This window comes from Malaya genurostris, chromosome 2, assembly GCF_030247185.1.
Source record: "Malaya genurostris strain Urasoe2022 chromosome 2, Malgen_1.1, whole genome shotgun sequence".
Lineage (NCBI taxonomy): Eukaryota > Metazoa > Arthropoda > Insecta > Diptera > Culicidae > Malaya > Malaya genurostris.
Genome location: NC_080571.1, coordinates 143,035,162 through 143,056,581, shown reverse-complemented (window position 1 = coordinate 143,056,581; position 21,420 = coordinate 143,035,162). Strand labels below are relative to the sequence as shown.

The window sequence follows — 21,420 nt, the reverse complement described above, 5'->3', positions numbered from 1 at the left end:
GTCCAGCGACACAAGATCTGGAGAGTCGCGTTTCAGACAATTTCGAGGAACGTGATTTGATTGAGATAAGATTTGAACAATGGGTTTCTACTGACAGATGTGATCTAGAGAAATTTGTCAAACCAGTGGAAGAATTTGCTGCATATTTTTCGAAAAATTAGGAAAATTTGTGACTCATGATTTTATTAAAAATCAGCAATCTGATTTTCTTAAAAAGGCAAAATCTAATTTAAAGATAGGAGAAATTGTAATTGTTTGTGATTTTTCAGAAAATTTTTCGTTTGTGCTTCCGGATGCTGTTCAATAGTGTCTATTGGAGCAATGATCAAGCAACCATTCATCCGTTTGAAATTTATTATAGAAAATCAGGAGAGCTTAAATATTTAAGTTTCATTGTGATTTCAGAAGTGCTTAAACACGATACCATCGCGGTTCAAGTGTTTATTTCACACTTAATGTCATTTTTGAAAGACAAAATTCAAAATAAAAACTACAAGGATCAGCCCCATGGGGTTGTTCGAGCCATTGACGTGGAACAAGGCAACCCAAATTTCTAATGATCTACAATCAAAAAGTTCAATCAATCCGAATCAACACCGAACTTCATTTGTCTTGATTTGCATTTGTTTTATGACCGACGAAATTACACCATTATCCCAAATATATGCAATTATATCTTTGTACATACTTGCGATTTCGATAATTAAGCTTCTCTTCGCCAAGCTTGTGTTCAAGTTTTTTATGCAAGCAGTTTTTTAGCGTTAAGTTTCTCTACCATTCTGCGATTTCGGTTGAAGCGATAAACTATTTCTCATTATCAATCGAGTTCATCTAATATAAATTAGAAATTAATCTTAAGCACTCAAAATTTATCCAGAGGTAGTTGTCAATTTCTCATGGGGAAACGACATAACATGGAATTCCGAGCTTGCATGACACAAGATCAGATTATACCAATTAAGGGCTGAGGCCAGTGTGTTTTAGGGCGTTTTAAAGAACTATTTTCACGCTTCAAATCTGATTTTCTCAGAAACGGTGACGAATATCAAAAAACCCAACAGACAATCTCTTAGAAATTTAGTTTAGATTATTCTGTGAAAATTCCAGAATGATTGTTTGACTTTAGCGGTCGGGAAAGTCTTTTTTCTGAGGGAAGAGTTGCATAGCTGAAAACGGCAGCTTTCAACTTGTTCATTGAAAATCTCGCTTTCAAAAGCATGGATCAAAAATCTATCCTGACAATGTCTAGATAATTTAGTTTAGATGCGATTAGTGCATAAAAACATATATGTTGTCGCGATGAAAATTAAGTGAAAGTTATTTTTGTGGAGGTAAGTCGGTTTTCTCGTGTGTGTTAATGGCGAACATGACAACTTGTGCGTCTTTAGTGCAGAATCAAATTGCCAAAATTGTGTGAAATAATTTCCTTTTCGTGAAAACTTGTGTGCTGAATTAGTGCTTGAATTGTATTAAATACAGATAAGTAGTGTGTTCTGTGCATGCTTCTATTTGTATTGATAAAAGTGTCGAAATTACCGTGCGACGTTCGCCCAAAGAAAGCGGCGTCGTTCCGTAATTTATTGAATGATTATTGTATTGTTTTTGCACCGTCTTTTGTTCTGTGATTTGTTCTCCTCTTGTGTGTGTCGGGCCGCTTGGTTTGTTAATGAAGCATGGGGGAATGCAAGAAGTGTGGGGAGAATATAGCCATATCAGATGTTGGAATTAAATGTTTGGTTTGTGAGAATCTATTTCACCAGCGCTGTTCTGGCCTTACCCGAGCTATTGCTAATTGGGTAGCGGATTTACCGGCGTTATTGTTTAAATGTGCAGAATGTTTAGAAGGTAACGTTGTATCTAGTATTGTCGATAACGATGTTCATTCGTTCATTAGCGATATGAAGAAGGATATGGAGAAACTAACATCCATTTCTGAATCGTTTGCTGGTTTGCGGGAGAGCATCGAAAACAGATTAATGTCGCAATAGAGAGTGGAATCGAGAGACTGATCAGGGCTGACATTATGCATCTCGAATCGAGTTTCTCGAAACGATTATTTTCGAAGTCGATTCGACTGAACTGTGGCATTACGTATCGCTTTCGACCGCTTGATCGAGACCCTAACAAGATGGTACTAGATTTCGACTAGCGCTGTTCGAACTGTCAAATAAAAATAAACAAACCCAGCTATTGCAATCTTTGCAATCACGAAAAAATTGAAACTGGATATTTTTTTTTTTTTCATAAATACGTTTATTTCTTAAGGCAGTTTACATAAGTTTTTCTTCGCCGTAGCATCACTTTTACATAATATTCTTATCCTAATTTAATTCTAACATAGTCACAACGTTTTGCATTTATTAAAACATATTCTCTTATTACTTAAATATCATCTTAGGTAACTCGTCATTAATTATGAAATCTACTCGGAAATATTATTTGAACCAAACGATTAACTTCTATAAATTATAAAATAAGCTGTTATTTTCAGACATTTTGTTAATAATTTCATAAACTGTTTCGAGTTTGTTTGTATCATTACATTATTTTTATTCTAATTTAGCTATTGGTTGAACTCATGGACGCAGCTGGGATCAGAACTAAGTCTTGAAAGGGGCCTTTATTAAATTGAAACTCCAGTTTTCTTTATGAAATGATAAATAAGTTTCATGTATGAAAGGTCACGACAAGCAAGAATGTCTCGAACTGGGATATTGGATAGTCTACCTTGGGTACGCAAAGAATTTATTAGTTGAGATCTGACATCACGATACTCCACGCATGTCCAAACGACATGATCAATATCTCGATAACCTTCGCCACAAGCACAATGATTAGTCTCGGAGAGCCCAATTCGAAGGAGATGTGCATCTAACGTGTAGTGATTGGACATGAGTCTAGACATCACACGAATGAAATCTCTACTCACATCCAGTCCCCTGAACCATGCCTTTGTCGATATTTTCGGAATAATTGAGTGCATCCACCGACCCAGATCATCTTTATCCCAAGAAGCTTGCCAGCTGGCAAGTGTTCTTTGGCGAGACGAGCTATAGAATTCGTTGAAAGCAATTGGTCTCTCATAAATTTCACCCTCAATAGCACCACGTTTGGCTAAAATATCGGCTCTTTCATTGCCAGGAATGGAGCAATGAGCCGGGACCCAGACTATAGTGATTAGATAATTATTGTTCAATATGTCGTTCAGGCACTGTTTTATTTTGCCCAGGAAAAACGGTTCAGTCTTGCCAGTCATGTTTGAGCGAATGGCTTCAATTGCACTCAGACTATCTGTGAAGAGGAAATAATGGTTTGGAATTAATGTGACGATTACACTCAAACTATATTGAACTGCTGCTAGCTCTGCTATATAAACAGATGCAGGTTCTTGAAGCCTAAATGAGGCCGAAACATTATTGTTGAACATACCAAACCCTGTCGCTTCTTCAATTCGCGATCCGTCCGTGTAAAACATTTTCTCAGAGTCAATATGCCTGAACTTACTTGAAAATATTTTTGGGATTTCCGTCGAACGTAGATGATCCGGGATTCCACGCACTTCGCGCTGCATGGATGTATCGAAAAATAAAGTTGAGTCAGGGACATTTAGGAGGCTGACACGGATAGGAATATATCTTGAAGGGTTGATTTCCTGTGACATATGGTTAAAATATACTGTCATGAATTTTGTTTGAGATCGAAGCTCGACTAGTCGTTCGAAATTATTAATTACCATGGGATTCAGCACCTCACATCTTATTAGCAGGCGTGATGAAAGCTCCCAAAATCGATCTTTTAATGGAAGAACTCCCGCCAGAACTTCAAGACTCATTGTATGTGTCGAATGCATGCACCCTAAAGCAATTCGCAAACAACGATACTGAATTCGCTCCAGTTTGATAATATGAGAGTTTGCAGCGGAACGAAAGCAAACGCATCCATATTCCATCACTGAAAGTATCGTTGTCTGATACAATTTTATTAGATCTTCCGGATGAGCACCCCACCAAGATCCTGTTATTGTTCGAAGAAAATTTACTCTTTGTTGGCATTTTGTTATCAGAAACCTAATGTGTCCTCCCCACGTGCATTTGGAATCGAACCACACCCCGAGGTATTTAAAAGTTAAAACCTGTTGGATCATTCTTCCCATCATATGGAGCTGAAGCTGCGCGGGATCATGCTTTCTTGAAAAGACGACTAACTCTGTTTTCTCCGCAGAGAATTCGATACCAAGATGAACAGCCCAATCGGACAAGTTATCTAGGGTATCTTGCAATGGTTTATGCAGATCAATAGCTTTGGGTCCAGTAACTGAAACCACGCCATCATCTGCCAATTGTCTTAGTGTACATGGGGTTACTAGACAGCTGTCAATGTCATTTACGTAAAAATTATAGAGGAGCGGACTGAGGCATGAGCCTTGCGGGAGACCCATGTAACTATTTCTGAGTGTTGCCAAATCGCCATGTGAAAAATGCATGCGTTTCTCTGATAAAAGGTTGTGCAAATAATTATTTATAACCGCTGGGAGTCCATTTTGGTGAAGCTTGTCTGAAAGAACATCAATGGAAACTGAATCAAATGCTCCTTTAATGTCTAAAAATACAGATGCCATTTGTTGCTTTTGAGCGAAGGCAATTTGGATGTCAGACGAAAGTAATGCAAGGCAATCATTCGTCCCTTTATTTCTACGGAAGCCAAACTGAGTATCTGACAACAAACCGTTCGTCTCGACCCAAGTGTCGAGACGTCGTAGAATAATTTTTTCGAACAATTTTCTGATGCAGGACAACATCGCAATGGGTCTATATGAGTTGTGATTGGAAGCTGGTTTCCCCGGTTTTTGAATGGCGATAACTTTCACTTGTCTCCAGTCAGGTGGAACAATATTTTGCTCAAGAAACTTGTTGAACAATTCCAACAAACGTCTTTTTGCGAGGTTGGGCAGATTCTTCACCAAGTTGAATTTAATTCTGTCCAACCCTGGAGCGTTATTGTTACAAGACAAGAGTGCTATAGAAAATTCCATCATTGAAAATGGGTTATTAATAAAACCATTATTTGGAGGAGATTCCCGTATAATGCTCTGCGTAGGAACAGAATCTGGGCAAACTTTCCTAGCAAAGTCAAATATCCATCGGTTCGAGTATTCATCACTCTCATTGCCCACGGTACGATTCCTCATTCGTCTGGCCGTGTTCCAAAGAGTGCTCATTGAGGTATCTCTTGACAAACCTTCGACAAAATGTCTCCAATAGCTACATTTTTTGGCTCGAAGTATGCTCTTGTACTTGGTTTCTAAAACCATAAGTTTTTCAAAATTCTGAGGAGTTCCTCCTCCCCGTTTTAGAAACGTCTTGCAAGCATTTTGTTTTGCGAGTTTAGCCTCTGAGCACTCTTTGTCCCACCAGGGGTTGGGAGGCCTTCTGTTAGTCGTTGGCCCAGGAAAGCGTTTAGTTTGGGATTGTTCTGCTGCCTCCAGAATCGAACAAATGAGGAAGTCATATTCTTCAAGTGGAGGGAGCTCTTCCATTGAATTCAAAATACTAGAGATACTACTTTGGTATTTAATCCAGTCGATATTTTTTGTCAAATCATATGGAATACTAGCGGAAGTAGCAATGCAATTGCTACTGCTAATTGAGATGATGATTGGTAAATGATCGCTACCGTGTAAATCAGGCAGTATTTTCCAGGTGCAATCTAGTCGAATTGATGTTGAGCAAAGAGATAGATCTAATGCACTTGGGCGTGCCGGAGGTCTTGGGATCCGTGTCATGCTACCCATATTTAATACCGTCATGCTAAAATTGTCACAAATGTTTTGTATTAAAGATGATCTGCTATCATTGTAAACGGAACCCCACATCATTCCGTGCGAATTTAAATCCCCCAGAATCAATCGTGGTGCAGGAAGGGCTTCAACCATTTCATTAAGCTGTTGCTGTCCAACTTGTGCTTTTGGAGGAATATAAACCGAAGCTATGCAAATATCTTTGCCTTTAATGTTTATTTGGCAAGCAACAACTTCTATACTAGAAGTTGAAGGGATGTTTAATCTATAAAAGGAATAGCATTTCTTAATTCCCAAAAGCACTCCACCATACGGAGAGTCTCTATCGAGACGTATAATGTTAAAATCATTAAAATTTAAAGCTATGTTTGAAGTAAGCCATGTTTCGCATAAAGCAAATACATCACATTTTTGACTATGCAATAATATTTTAAATGAATCAAGTTTTGGCATGATGCTTCGACAATTCCACTGCAGGACAGTGATTGTATCATTTGCGACGGGTGATAAATTATCCATCAAAAGATACAAAACCTGAGACAATAGGCCATTGAGCTGATAACTGCTTCAAAAAGGTTCTAGCTATTGGAAGGAATGCCATTATGAGGGTCTTTAAGGGTTCAGATATATTGAATGCTGAGAAAATCCATTCAACAATTTCCGAAAACTTCAGTAATCCTGTTGGTGGCTGTGAAATGGAGCCCACTGGATTATTATCTTTTTCTGTACTAGATCCTGGATTGGTTTGTGAATTTGACAAACCAGGAGGCACAGTCTTTGGTTTTGACTTTTTTTGTTTAACACGGGGATCTTTTTTTGAAGATGAAATTTTAGGTGTCTTTTTTGGTAATTTGGAGGAAGACTTCTTTCTCTTAACTGACCCTTGGGTAGTGATAAACGAATTACCTTCACTATTTTCGTCAGAGTCAGAGTCCTCTGGTTCCTCTAGATTTGAAAACCCGTTTTCGGTTTCCAAAGGGGGGACATCAATGACCGTTTTAAGCATTTCTGCATATGTGCGCTTAGACCGTGCTTTTAAAGAAAGCTTAATTTTGTCTTTGTGCACTTTAAATGCAGTGCATACTGAAATATCATCATGAGGACTATTCCCACAATAAATACATTTTTCAATTTCCTTGTTGCAATCATTATCTTTATGAGGCCCTTCACACTTAATACATTTTGGTTTATTACTACAGTAAGTAGCTGTGTGGCCGAATTTTTTGCAGTTCGTACAATTCATTACATTTGGAACAAAAAGCCGAACAGGGAGGCGAATTTTATCGACATAGACATGGGACGGCAACGCAGACCCGGCAAATGTCACTCGAAACGAGTCTGATGGGCGATAAACTTTTTTTTCCTCTTCATGAACTACTGAGTACAGTTGTTTGCACTCCAGTATTTTCACACCCTCGAGCATAGAGTTCTTGAAACGACCAACACCATGCTTGAGTAAATCATCTACCGAAAGACTCGCTTCGGTAACAACACCGTCAATTTCGACATCTTTGGAGGGTATGTAAACTTTATACTCTTTATTGAAATGTTCCGAAGAGACAATATCATTCGCGTGTTTCAAATTATTTACCACAACACGAATTTTATCGTTATTTACTTTTATGATCTCTTTGATTGAAGAGTATCGTGATGTCAAACCTTTATTAATTTGAAAAATGTTTAATGGCTTTGATATACGTCTAAAAAAGACTATCCAAGGCCCAGAAGAGCTCTCCTGATATTTTTTCGTTCGTGGGGGTATCGGATTCATGCTAGGATTTACGTCCATGGATTCATCCATTACATTAAAATTTTTAACTAAACTTTAAAATAAAATTTGAAACCAACACTACACAGTACTCAATCAAAAGGAAAAGAAAAAACTTCTACCTTGAAATTGTTGTCTATCTCCGTTGCACTGCCGTGTAGATCCTCGTTGCTCTAGATGTTCTTGTTGGATGTATCTGGACGTTGATACAATGCTGAAGCTCACTGTAGCGATAGAATATGATGTGATGCTACTGCTACCTGACATCCAGCACCACTCGAATTCCGATTTGCTTTCGTCTTCGCCAGCTGCAACCAGCGCAGGTCACCGGTGTATACCTGCGTGTTGTATGGCAGTGGAAAGACCGAGTTGTCTTGTCTCCTTCTTCCTAGTGCTCCGCACCGATATGCTTCTGCACCGAAGTGCCTTCGCACCGGTGTGCCTTTGCACTCTCCTGCTTCTATGTGCCTTTGCACTCTTCCTCTTCGATGTGCCTTTGCACTCTCCTGCTCAGCACTTGTGGCTGTATATTGCGGCCTGGGTAGAGTTTGGGAAACGCCCTTTGTTGTTTCCTTCACCAGCTTGGCCCAGCACTAGGGCTCTCTTATGCAGCACGACTATACGTTTTAACGGCTGCTGCCAACAGGTTTCTACCTGTAGTTCAACCGTTGTCGTATTTAACGCGTGTAAACCAACCAGCGTTATTAAACTTTACGCTTCTATACACAACCTTCTCGGTTGAACGGCTATTACTGAATGAGGATATTTTTGATTACATTTATTTTGTTCAAGAACTGAAAAGAAGAAAAATGCAACGCGAAATTTCTTTTTGGAACAATTTGACCACATTTCTGTAATTGAAATCAATTGAGACGCCGATGTTTGTACACAATCCAAAGATACACTTTAGAATTTATTGTTGCTTTGTTACAAGTCAAATACAATTTACGTCGTCCATGTATGTAGTTTTCATCAAAGGCTTTTAGGTTCTGCAGCTTTCGTTGTAGTATGCCAGGAGCAAATCATTCATTGTAGTATTTATATCTTTTATTGAAGAGTCAAATTTACGTGCTTGTCATGGGATTGCAGGATGGTGATACTTTTGACATATTTCATATACTTTGAAGGTGTCTGAAAAAAAAGTCAGTTTACTTGAGTTTAAACGATTACTAGCTATGAAACCTAACAAATACAAAACATTATTCACGTTTCGTAAGCCTAATATATTTGAAAATTTCGGATCAAATTTTATATTGTTTGTACACATACAAATTTTATTTGAATGAGACTACCTGTGCAAGCTGGTAAATGTGATCAATTTCGATCAAAACTTATCAATTAATCTTTAAATCCAACCATTAAAACTGAGAGTTTTGCAGATGTGTAAATAATACCCAATTCTCTGAAATTCATATTTCATTTTGAGATTATTGATTAATTGATTAATATAAACCGAACATAGCGCAGAAAATCATAACACATTATAAGTAATTCAGATAAGACTGAGAAAAGTCTAAATTAAATTTAAAAAATCCCATTTTCCTTCGCTTTTTCCCAGTATCCGTTTGAGTAACGTTTTCCGTCCACCGGTTCCAGAAGATTTATTACAAACCACAGTTACTGGACATAGTTTAGTTTCGACTTACTCTTGTTATTATTTTAAATTCCATGCATCTTTCAATTGATATGATTTTCAAACAATAGAATAAAGATTTTCAACGCTAATATGTTTATGAAAACGCATGATGCTATCGATAATTACCTTTAAATAAAAAGAAACGCATTCGAAAATTCAAAGTCGATAGCAATAAAGCTTTCGACCATTTCTTATCGAGTTTAGTCGTTTACGAGCTCGATTGTTTTGGTTTCATAATACCAAAACTTCTCGATAATCTAATACGTCTTCGAGTGAAGTCGAACGCAGCTCAATGATCGAGTTTGAATCAAGAACCATAATACGAAACATGGTCGATTCGAAAAAATTTGAATCGAATCGAGATACATAATGCCACCCGTCGATCTTCCAATGAAGCTTTCGAGAGAAAGATGGCATGCTTGGAAAACAGTGTTGCCAAAAAGTTGGAAGATTTGAAAAGTTTACCGATTTCAAATAATATGCAGAATTACAATGAATTAGCTGTAAAGAACAGAAAAAAAAATTATTGTTGAGAGGAAGACTCTGACAGAAATCCCTGCCGAAAACGAAAATAATTATCAAATAATAATGAAGAAACGATGCTTGTTGACAATGATAGTGACGAAAACAATAATGAAGTTTTTGCTAAAAAGGGTATTTTATACGCAGATATTTTATCAGGGAAATCTAAAATTAGAAAAGTTAACATTAAAAATCGTAAGACTCGCCCGGTTATTGTGATAAAACCGATCGAGTCGTCACAAACGAGCGATGATATAAGAAAATTTTTGAAAGACAAGTTGGATCCAAGGGCACACAAGATTAGTAACTTTAAAAATGGTAAAAATGGTTCGATTATTGTTGAGTGTGCAACAGGGGAAGACATTTAAAAAATAACATCGAAAGCAATTATGGAGTTAATTACAATGCTGTTGTACCCACGCCTGGTAAACCAAAACTGAAAATAGTGGGGATGAGTGATCGATATTCCGCTGATGTATTTATTGATCAAGTCAAAATCAGGAAATTGTGATTGAAGACGTAAAAGTTGTAACTGACTTTGAGAATCCTCGCTTCAAATATAACAAATATAGTGTTATAATTGAGGTAAATAAGAACACTTATTCTAGCTTGATGGCCGCTGGCAAGATGTGCGTCGGCTGGGATAGGTGTTGGTTTTCGAGTTGTTCTACGTATTGCGCTGTGTGGTGAGTTTGGTCACAAGAGCACCGAATGTTCGAATAAAGAAAATTGTTCCAAATGCAATGCTGCACATAGAACATCTGAATGTAGTTCAACTGATTTTAAATGCGTTAATTGTCTGAAAATGAACACTGTACGTAAAATGAATTTGGACATCAACCATCCAGCATTTAGCAAGCAGTGTCCAGTATATTTGAGACTGCTTGAATCGAGAAAGAACAACATAAGTGAATAGCAACTAACGAAGGGGAGATTATTGGAAATATTGTACTTAACTATTGCCGGTTTATCTTCTAATTTTGTCGCATTGTTGCATCTTGTGGAGAATAACTGTCCTTTGTTAGTTTTGCTCTCAGAAACACATATAGTGGATTCTGATGCTTTCGATCAGTTCAGTATTCCGGGTTACACTATTGCTTTTTGCTTGTCACATTCCAGACACACGGGTGGAGTGGCCATTTACGCCAGAGAATCGATTAAGTTCAGCATTCTATCAAACGAAGTAATTGGAAATAATTGGTTCTTGGGTATATCAGTTGAGAGAGGCATGCAGATGGGAAACTATGGAGTTGTATAACATTCCCCTAGTTCAAGCGATCGCCAGTTTCTGGAAATTCTAGAAAACTGGTGGGAAAATTTTGTAGATTTTAGTAAACTTAATATTATTGCGGGAGATTTCAACGTTGATTGGCTCAGTGATCAGAGTTCGAATCACTTGAAACAGTTAGCAGAATTCTTCAGTTTCAAACAAACTGTGAATGAATTTACAAGAATTTCGAGACAAAGCAGAACTTTGATAGATCACGTATATTCCAATTTTGACGGAGTTTATTCATGTGTGGAGACCGATTGCAAGATTTCAGATCATGAGACAATTGCAATTTCCATAGCGAGTACCCCTAGAGATGGGAAAAGCACAGTGAAAATTAAATGTTGGAAAAAATATTCAAAGCAAGCCATGTCTCGACTTGTGTCAAGAAGCTTGTATTGTACGCAGTTGACTGGAAATTTGGATCGCAGGACATCTATTCTTACGGACGTATTAAAAAAGTGTACTACTAAATTAGTCACTGAAAAGTACGTTAGTTTGAACAGCTCAAGTATCTGGTACTCAATGGACCTCTTACGATTAAAACAAGAGAGGGATAAACAGTACAAGAGGTTCTGTAGAACTAATAATGAATGTCACTGGCGTGCTTATACCAATGCACGAAACATTTATTCACGGGCCCTGAAGAAGACTAGATATGAATATGTTCAGAGGAAGATCGATCAAAATCAGAAAAACAGCAAGGAGTTATGGAAAATTCTTAAACAATTACTAAAACCTACACATTGCTCAGCAAATACTTTAACATTTAATGGCAGAGAAGAGCACTCAGAGCAAGTGGTACCAGAAAAATTAAACAGTTATTTCATATATAGTATACAGCAGATCAATCAAAGTATTGATTTGGTTGGTGAACCTGTTGAAATAACACAGCCGATTAGTAATTATTGTAGATTTCTTGAATTTCACCCAATCCCTTTTGAACAATTGAAAGATATTTGTTATAATTTAGGAAAATCGGCTGGTATCGACAATGTTAACTGAAAAGTTATACAAGATTGCTTTCATGTTATCGGTCACGATCTGCTGGACTTGGTAAATGAATGGTTATACACGGGGCATGTGCCAAAAGTTTGGAAGGAATCGCTGGTGGTTCCTATCCCCAAGGTTACTGGAACGGATAAAGCCGAGGAGTACCGTCCCATTAACATGTTGCACACGTTGGAAAAAATTTTGGAACTTGTTGTTAAAGATCAGAAAAGTCACTCTTGCGAAACCACTTGAAACCTGGTTTTAGCAAAATGGAAGGAGAAAATCGAGATTAAAGAGACTATTTTTGCAGTGTTCTTGGATCTCAAGCGCGCTTTCGAAACAATTTCTAGACCTATACTGTTACAAACACTACAACGCTTTATATCGAAGGAGTAGCATATAAATGGTTTGAAAGCTATTTATTTGATAGAACTCAGAGAACTGTTTTCAACGATGTTGTGTCTAGTTTCCAGGGTAATTCACTTGGTGTGCCACAGGGTAGTGTTTTAGGTCCGATTTTATTAATTATGTACATAAATGACATGAAGCGAGTTCTACGGTTTTGTGAAATAAATTTGTTTGCTGACGATACTGTTCTGTTCATTACAGCTAAGGATTTGGATGAAGCGGTTGCACATTTGAACGAGGACTTACATTCTCTGGCTCAGTGGTTTCTATTGCTAATATTCTATTGAACGCATTACAATGGCTTTCAGTGAAACAGGGAGTATATTATTTAACAATGGTGTTCATTTTCAAAATCTTAAATGGAATGCTGCCTCGATATTTGTGTGATCGGATTGAAAGAGGAAGTGACTTGCATAGGTACAATACTAGAAATGCGTCTGATGCGAGAACACCAAGCTTTTTGTCAGCCAGATCGCAAAACTCGTTATTGTACAAAGGGATTAGTTTTTTTTCAATTCGATGCCTGGACGAATCAAGCGGGCTGCAACATTGAGAGAGTTAAAAAAATTGTGTATTTCACACATAAAATCTATTTTGTTATTAGATCTTTAATGAATTAGTGCAATTTGATTTTTTCGAAAACTGTGTAAAATGACCAAGATTGTATTTATTTTATTTTTGTTTTTTTTTTTTCAAGTAAGACGCATTAGGTTATGTTCTGTATGATGATGATGGATTTTTAATAATTTGTTTAGTTTAAAAAAAATTAGTTGTCTACAAAAGTATGAGCCTCGCGCGCGCAAAGCAGGTAGAGGCAATCTGGAAATTGAATATGACTGAAAATGGATATGTTCTCTTTTATTTTTGAGAGCTTTAGCATTCTACGTGTCGTGTTATTTATTGATTATATTTCGGAAATAATAGGGATCGGAAGTTGTTGATGGAATTGGGCTTGGCTCTGCTCATCCGCAGTCTCGTTACTCCATCGTAGCTGATGTGTGTAGCGATGAACTGGTCCGGCGGGAAGGGCCAGGTGAATTACTGTCTGATACTGACAAAGATATCGGGTTCGATTTGTTCCTGATTTGTTCAAGGATCTTCCCGGGTTGGAAATTTTCTTGAATGACCCTGGATAGTAAATCGGAAATATTTGAATGTTTTCTTGTTCTCAATTGTACTTTAGCAGGAGAATCTATACCTGCTGGATTAACCAGATCGTTTTATATTTGGTTAACTGGTTAAAATATGTGATGCAATATTTATTATCATTAAGATAAATCGTCCAGCTCACACCTTTGTAGGGGTATGAGGCGGGACCATCATCATCATCTGTCGGTGCCATTTTAGTTCCCTGGTAACATAACGAAACATGAGAGAGAAATAAAATCGGCTCATCAAGGCTGCCAAACAAGCGGTAGCTTTATTGGATTTTATGTGGTGTACTCAAACTTGTGACTGAAAACATCAAAACTTTCTTGGCCACCCGGCCACATCGAGAGTCATTTTTCACATTCACGAGAGAGCATGAAGAGAAATGTAATACGCACAGCGAGCGACACGGTTTTACGCCAGCGATGCCAACCCTACGGATTTATCCGTAGATCTACGGATTTTTGTTATTTCTACGGAACTACGGATAGACCACTCAAAATCTGCGGATTTATCATAATTTCTTCGAAAAATTATTGACTTTTCATTTTTTATCATTTCTCCAGATATCTAAGAAAAATAATTGAATATTGTCACATCGTTGTTAGAGATATTTTTTTCCCTAGGCTTTGGACGATGAGATACAGGGTGCGTACCCCCCTTTGGCGGATGGGGGTGGGAGTCAATTTATACTTCGTATTGACAAAGTCGGACCATACCGAGATCGATCGATCGTTCGCTTATAAAAGTATAAAGATGAAAATTATCATGTTATCTGGATCGATCTCGGAGTGGACAGGACTAATACTGCTTGAAATTGACTATAGGTCATTAGGTGGTTTCGAGCATTCTTATGCCTGGAATTGGTCACCAATTTGAATTATCATGATCTAATTGGGATGATTATTAATATATAATAGTCACCCTGAACTGGTGAATTTAATTCAAAAAGGAGGACTATTGTTATCAGGAATAGGAGTAAATTGATATCTAACCTCAGTTCAGGTTTACATCTCATCCAAATCAGTCGATAAAACAAAACCGCTTACGTTGGGGACAGAAGAAACCAAGTACAGTATTGTGTAGTGAACAATAGACCTCGAAAATGAGTGAACCAAACGAACAAAAGCTACCGCCGGTACGAAAGAATACAATTATTGTTGACTTCAGACAGTGCAAAATTCGACCTTCAATACGAGAACTTGAAGGTTTGCTTAAGGAGCAAATGCATCTTGACATTAAACGTGTGCATTTACTTCAATGCAATAAGACCAACAATGTTGTTTATATCCAGTTCTATAAAGAGTTGGATGCAATTCAATTCGCTAAAGACAATAATAATGAGCACTATGTGGAGCATGAAAATATCAAGTACAACATTCCGGTATATATGGAAGATAGTGCTATAGAAGTGCGTGTGCATGATCTTCCCTCATGCGTCCCCGATCCTTATATTCGCGCAACTATGTCCCAATACGGAGAGATTCTCTCTATCGAAAAAGAAAAGTGGAAGAATTTTTTCCCCGGTATTCTAAATGGCGTACGTTTGTTACGCATGCGCTTGAAGAGGCCTATACCCTCTTATGTGACATTCGGCCAGGATACAAAAATACCGTGCAAATCACTTGTTGCCTATGACAATCAGATGGCCACATGTCAATATTGCCAAAAAACTGTTCACTACGGTAAGCCATGTGATAAACCGGACAAGAAGACAACTATACCAAAGGACAACGGTGCTTCCTTCACATCAACTCCAAGCAACTCCAGTACACCTGTGACAGTCACCAACAACAGGGAAGTATCCCCTTCAACGAAACCATCCAACGTAACCCCTATAGAACAAAGTACACCAGCTGCAGTTAACAGCTTACCATCCAACCAACCAGCAACTGCAAACAATGTACAACAAGGCGCATCTACAGCAACTAGCAACGAAATCAACAACAATACCACGGCAATGGATGACGAGACTAACCACGAACAAACTGCCCCTCAATCCTCGCAGGAGGAAAATGGAAGCTCCTCTCCCGCCAAGAAAAATGGTGACAACGAGATTCAATACAAAAAATTTTTTATCTAAAACCTCAGCTAAATCGGCCACGTAAAGCTTGTACGCAAATAGGCCCGAATGAAATATCTTTTAAATAAAATAAAAAAAATGATATCTTATGAACCGTTTAGGAACTTGCAAACCTTTCCGATCCGGTTCGGTATCGGTTATGTTTACAAATTGCAATGACGGCGAAACTGATTGATCAGGTGTAAATACACTCTTAAATCGGGAAAGGTTTGAATGTACTTAAGTTTATCCAACTTGGACACAGATGTCACCTCCTAACTGAGAGTGTGAGATATGTGTTTCTGGAAGAGAACGGTTCACGTGGACCATTTCATACAATCACACCTAGTATTTCTTCACGAAATACATGTAGTTCTTGTTTCCTGGATGCGTGCTCAACACTAGAAGGCCCAAAACTTAGTACAGACTTAAATTGCTCAAAAGCAGTCAAAATGATTGGAAGAGAGAAAGTCAATAATAAAAACTGTGACAGAATAACAAAAATTTCGTGCAGTGTGCCTTAGTACATATATACTTAAATAATGAATAAAAAAAGATCACAAAGTTTTAAGCAATCCTTCCATTGTGTACATATTGTGACCTTCCTGGGCAATCTAGTGTTAAATGTACATCCTTACATTATATAATTTAACAAGCTTACTAACACATGATTTTATTTTATTTTATTTTCTTAACGAAAACCGAGCCTGTTAAAATAAAGGATTATCATCGAAGATTTAAGACAAAGAAAAAGACCCTAGAATGTTCTCAAGAAAATGAAGCAAAATAGGTATTTTATATAATTACCTATCTTTGGTAAGTAAAAAGCAATGCAATGGGGCAAAAGGAAACGTAACGTAACATCGACAAAGATAGAAACAATCAGAATAGATTAGATAGATTAGTGTTAGTAGACCAAACATATCTTCATTGATTTAGGAACTTTAAAGTAATAATCGTAAGTACCGCTTCAGACATAAAAGACTATATAAGAAAGCAGGGCCTAGACCGAAACCGATACAATGCGAAATTTTGCAAAGTTTCATCGACGAGGACATTCAAGACACAGAAGCAGTTGGTAGGATTACAAAATATCAAAACGATACAGACGCACGACTCAATGATTGACTGGTTACAGGGTGAAGCACACACTTCCTGCCCAAGTGACAAATTCTCTGGCGAACTTGCAATAGAAGATATTCGTATCTTTCGTTGCAAATTGATAGCCGTAAAGGAATCTGTCGCTTGGGTTATATGCTTGAGGATTTCTTCCTTCGTTACTAGCGTTCATTTGGGCACCATAGCCTAGTTCGTCCGGTGTGGAAAGTGTGGATCGTTGTAACCACCACCCTCGGCCAGAGTAGCCCATAAAGGGAAAAAAAACGTTGTTTAATATTTTTTTCCTCGTGTCTAATTATCAAACATCTATCGTCACCGTTTACTAATTTTTAGAAGTTTGTCTTTATCGCTTAGAATGTCAAACTGTTAATTTGTCGTACCTTTTGATTTATTTTTCTCATTCTAAGCATTTAGACGCATTTAGTGAATTGTTTTGCTTTATTGGGAAGGATGATTTGCCAGACGAAAAGAGTTTTACTCGAAAAGTTCGTCTCAATGGAGCCAAATCTACGGATTTGATCTCAGGAAAAAGTGGCATCACTGTTTTACGCTAACAACTGGCATCAGCCCTTAAAGCTTCAAATCGTTTTATGGCACGTTTTTGTCTTGCTGTCTAGCAACAACCTACCTCTAGCATGCTAGGAATAGGACTGAAACGTTAACTTTAATTTCGCTTCTATTTATAGATTCGCGTGCTTCAAACAGCTTCGCTTTTGCATCGATTGACCAATCAGAGCGATGCTCTCTCTTTGATACATCGCTTACTCCTTCAAAACCGTCGACTATGGCAGGGAAATCCGGTACGCTGGAGATTTTTTGCAGACAAAATAGGACACTGCTAGCTATTTTTCAACATTTCAATGATATACAATTAAAAATACATGGCTATGAACATTCAAATCAATACGTAGAAATATTTCCTATCAAATGATGAAATAATATTAATAATTGATTGAACAGACTGAGCTGTAAGTGTTTAAAACCTGACCACATTTCTACGTGTAGTTTTTCTTGAATTTCTGATTTGCACCCCTATATAGAAAATCAAGATGTGTTCCACATCAAAAAGCAAAATATACATAAGTCTGACGGAGCTGCCTCGCAGTACAAGAACAGAAAAATTTTTGCAAGTCTATGTAAATTTAAATCAATGTATAACATTGATGCTGAGTTGTATTTTTTTGGAACTTCTCATGGTAAATGATCAGATGATGCACTCGGGGGTAATTTAAAGCGAATGGCACGACTTGAAAGCTTGGCTAAACTATATAAACACCCAATCACAACTGCAAAACAATTATATGAATGGGCAGAGCAGAGACGTCGAGATGCATTCACGACCATGTCTTTTTGTTACGTGTCACAAGAAGAATATGATCGGGGGGTGACCGAGTTCTTTCGTTCCGATTTCAGAAACCACAATCGTCACAAGACTGTATTCGAATGACGATGCACGTAGTACTCATACAATTTTCAAAAACTTAAAACCTTAAATATAATTAAGAATTATTCATGTACATGTAATAATTTGCATATTGACGCAAAACTGAAATGTAGAGGCACTGCTTGTTTAGAGAGGATACTTTCAGAGAGAGCTGTCAAATCGGTAGGAAAATTTCTAATTACTCCATCTTTTCGACGATTCATTTGAACGATTCTTATGATTCATTTGAAACATCATAGTTGAAGTTGAAGAAAAAGTTTTTACTCTGAGGTGGTAATGTTGATCTTAGTTAATTGTGCGAAATCTACCGTTTGTTCAGAATAAAGCATTAAACTTGGTTTGGTACCATTTTTCAAATGCCTGGAAATAACAAATAAAGTATCCAAAATAAATAGTACTCGATCGCTATACATTCTAGTACTCGAGAAATCAACATTACACGGGTTTTTGTTTAAAAAAATGTTGATCCGAAAAAAATCTAACCTACCCAATTTCACTCATTTCTGAAGATTGTTCATGTTTAATCGTAGTTTACACTTAAAAAAAAGTAGTAGTAATCACTTTGAAATCGATTTTCTTCTACTCCGAGTGTAATTTTATAACTGATATCTATTTGTACTATTGAATAAACGATAAAAATGTTGCAAATCACTACTGCCGATATAAAAATTTCCGAAAGTATCCTCCTTTTCTTGGTTACATTTTTCATTGGCAGGTGTCGCTACCGGTAAATCAGCTTTGCTACAATGTGCCAATTGTAGATATAGAAAACAAAAAAAGAATTCGTAGAAATATAAAAAAATGTGTTTGAATTAAATATCCAAGTATTTCAAGAACAGCTACTTTTAGAAGAAAGAATATCATGAACAAATTTATTGCCTTAAACCTGTAGAATAATATTCTACTGTTTTAATGATTATCTTTCAACGAGAACTTGAAATTTCGAAAATATCTGTAAATTTTTTTAGTTGTAACTTCTTCATTTTTCAAAGGGCACGGATGGGATAGCCATCAATCTGTAGGTTTTAATAACAGCTTTAAAAAGAAAATTATCAAAAAAAATTAAAACCCTGATTTTTCTAATTTAACTTTTTCGGTTTATTTTGTAGTTATTGAGAAAAAAAATCAAACATTTTTTTCAGTGTTTATTTTTTAGAGTGCCCAATCGATTCCATACAACTTCTTCCTGAACGTCATTTTTGTACAATTAACGGTTTCCGAGTTACAACGATTTGAAAAGGTAATTTTTGTGAAATGCAAAAATACATACGCCCTTTTAAAAAATCAGTCGTGAGTCGGATTGACCTTTCCATCGGTTCAAAACTTATGGTTAGCATACTAAAGCCATGTGAAAATTTTCATCCAAATCGAAGTAGGTCGATTCTGATTTTGTCACTTTTTCGTCTTCTCATTCCTGGAATTGCTCTGTTTATATCCTCTTATAATTAGAAATTCTAAGCTCTGTCTAAAGAACAAACTATTAATTTATAAACAAATTGCCAGACCAGCCATGCCTTATGCAGTACCGATTTGGTCAGGATATTGTTCCACCAGAAAGAAAACGTTTTAAAGGATTCAGAATAAAATTCTGAAAATGATTTTGAAGCGTCCTTCATGGTTTAGTACAAATGAGTTACACAGACTCACAAAATATAGAACCATTAGATGTAATGTCGCATAACATTATAAGCCAATTCCGACAAGAATCGATGCAATCTTTAATTAAATTAATTTGCTCTCTGTATATGTTAGTAAGTTAGTATGTAAGTTCCTTTTCCCATTACACAATACAAGTAGGTTTACAATTTTCCCTACATAAAAATCACAGAATTGCGGCAAATGATGTCTTAATGGTAATAACCAAATCATGTGTATAATAGGGCCGAAAAACTCACCACTTGTGGCTGAATACCCAATTTAAATAATAATAATATAATTTTAGCTCACAATAAATAATATATTGAAAAAATTTATCCTAATGTGCATTCGACCTACAAAGTATGGGAACCACTGTATTAGACCATCGAAAATTTCATAAACTTAACTCTTTTCTTTGTTTGAAGCATGTCATGAGAAACTGATTTGTTTATGTCGTGAGTTCCTCGTATATACTTTGTAAATTATATCGTCTCGGCTTCTCTGCGCAGCTCGTATCCTATTTAAGATCGTATATGACTGGTAGAGCATTACGAGTGAAGTTGGATAACTGCACATCATCTCAATTTACGAACAATTCAGGAGTTCCTCAAGGTAGTAATTTGGGACCATTACTTTTCGTACTTTTTTTCAACGATGTCCAAAACTGCTGCAAATTGATCTATGCAGACGATTTAAAATTGTACCTCGTAGTTCGTACCGTAGAGGATTGCCAGCGGTTACAATATCTACTAGAATTGTTCGTAGATTGGTGTCACAGAAACAAGCTAATCATTAACGTGCAAAATGTCAGGTGATTACGTTCCACCGTACTTTGAATCCTGTGAAATTTAATTACAGTATTGGTGGCTCTGTTCTGACTAGAGTTAACCAGGTGAGCGATTTAGGAGTATTGTTGGATGAAAAACTGACCTTTGATTCACATCGATCACTGATCATTTCAAAAGCTTCACGTCAGTTGGGATTTATTTCAAAACTTGCTACGGATTTTAAAGATCCTCATTGTTTGAAGGCATTATATTGCTCACTCGTTAAACCTATTCTTTAGAACGCTTCATCAGTTTGGTTACCGTATCAGCTCTCGTGGTACATGCGAATTGAACGAGATCAAAAGCGGTTTGTTCGTTTAGCATTACGGAAATTACCGTGGAGAGATCACTCATATCTTCCACCATATCCGGATAGATGTCAACTAATCGGAATCGAATCGCTGTTACGTCGGCGTAAAATACAACAGGCAGTAGTTATTGCAAAACTGATCAACAGAGAAATCGATGCACCGGAATTGCGACCCGAAATTAATTTTCGATAACCGAACCCTGCGGAATGGCACTCTACTTCAGCAAAGATTTCATAGAACTAGTTTTGGATGTAATGAACCGATAGCCGCTGCCATTTGATCATTCACAGCTGTAGAAGATCTTTTTGAGTTTGGTGAATCATCCAGCCGCTTCGCTAGTAAAGTCAAACGATCTTCTATGTTTTGATATTTTTTCTAGTCTTTAGTTTTTGTTTTTAATTAAATTATGTGTATTTTGTTTTTAATAATGTTATGCGACTATTAGTTTTAGATGTATTGTGATAATTATCATGTGT

The 21,420-nt window shown here is 36.9% G+C and overlaps 1 protein-coding gene across 5 annotated transcripts in view; it reads left to right on the top strand.

Annotated features, from left to right (window-relative positions):
• Nucleotides 1-21,420, top strand: part of LOC131429963 (glutamate [NMDA] receptor subunit 1) — a 641,009-nt gene that overhangs the window by 612,497 nt on the left and 7,092 nt on the right. The gene's annotated exons all lie outside the window — the stretch shown is intronic.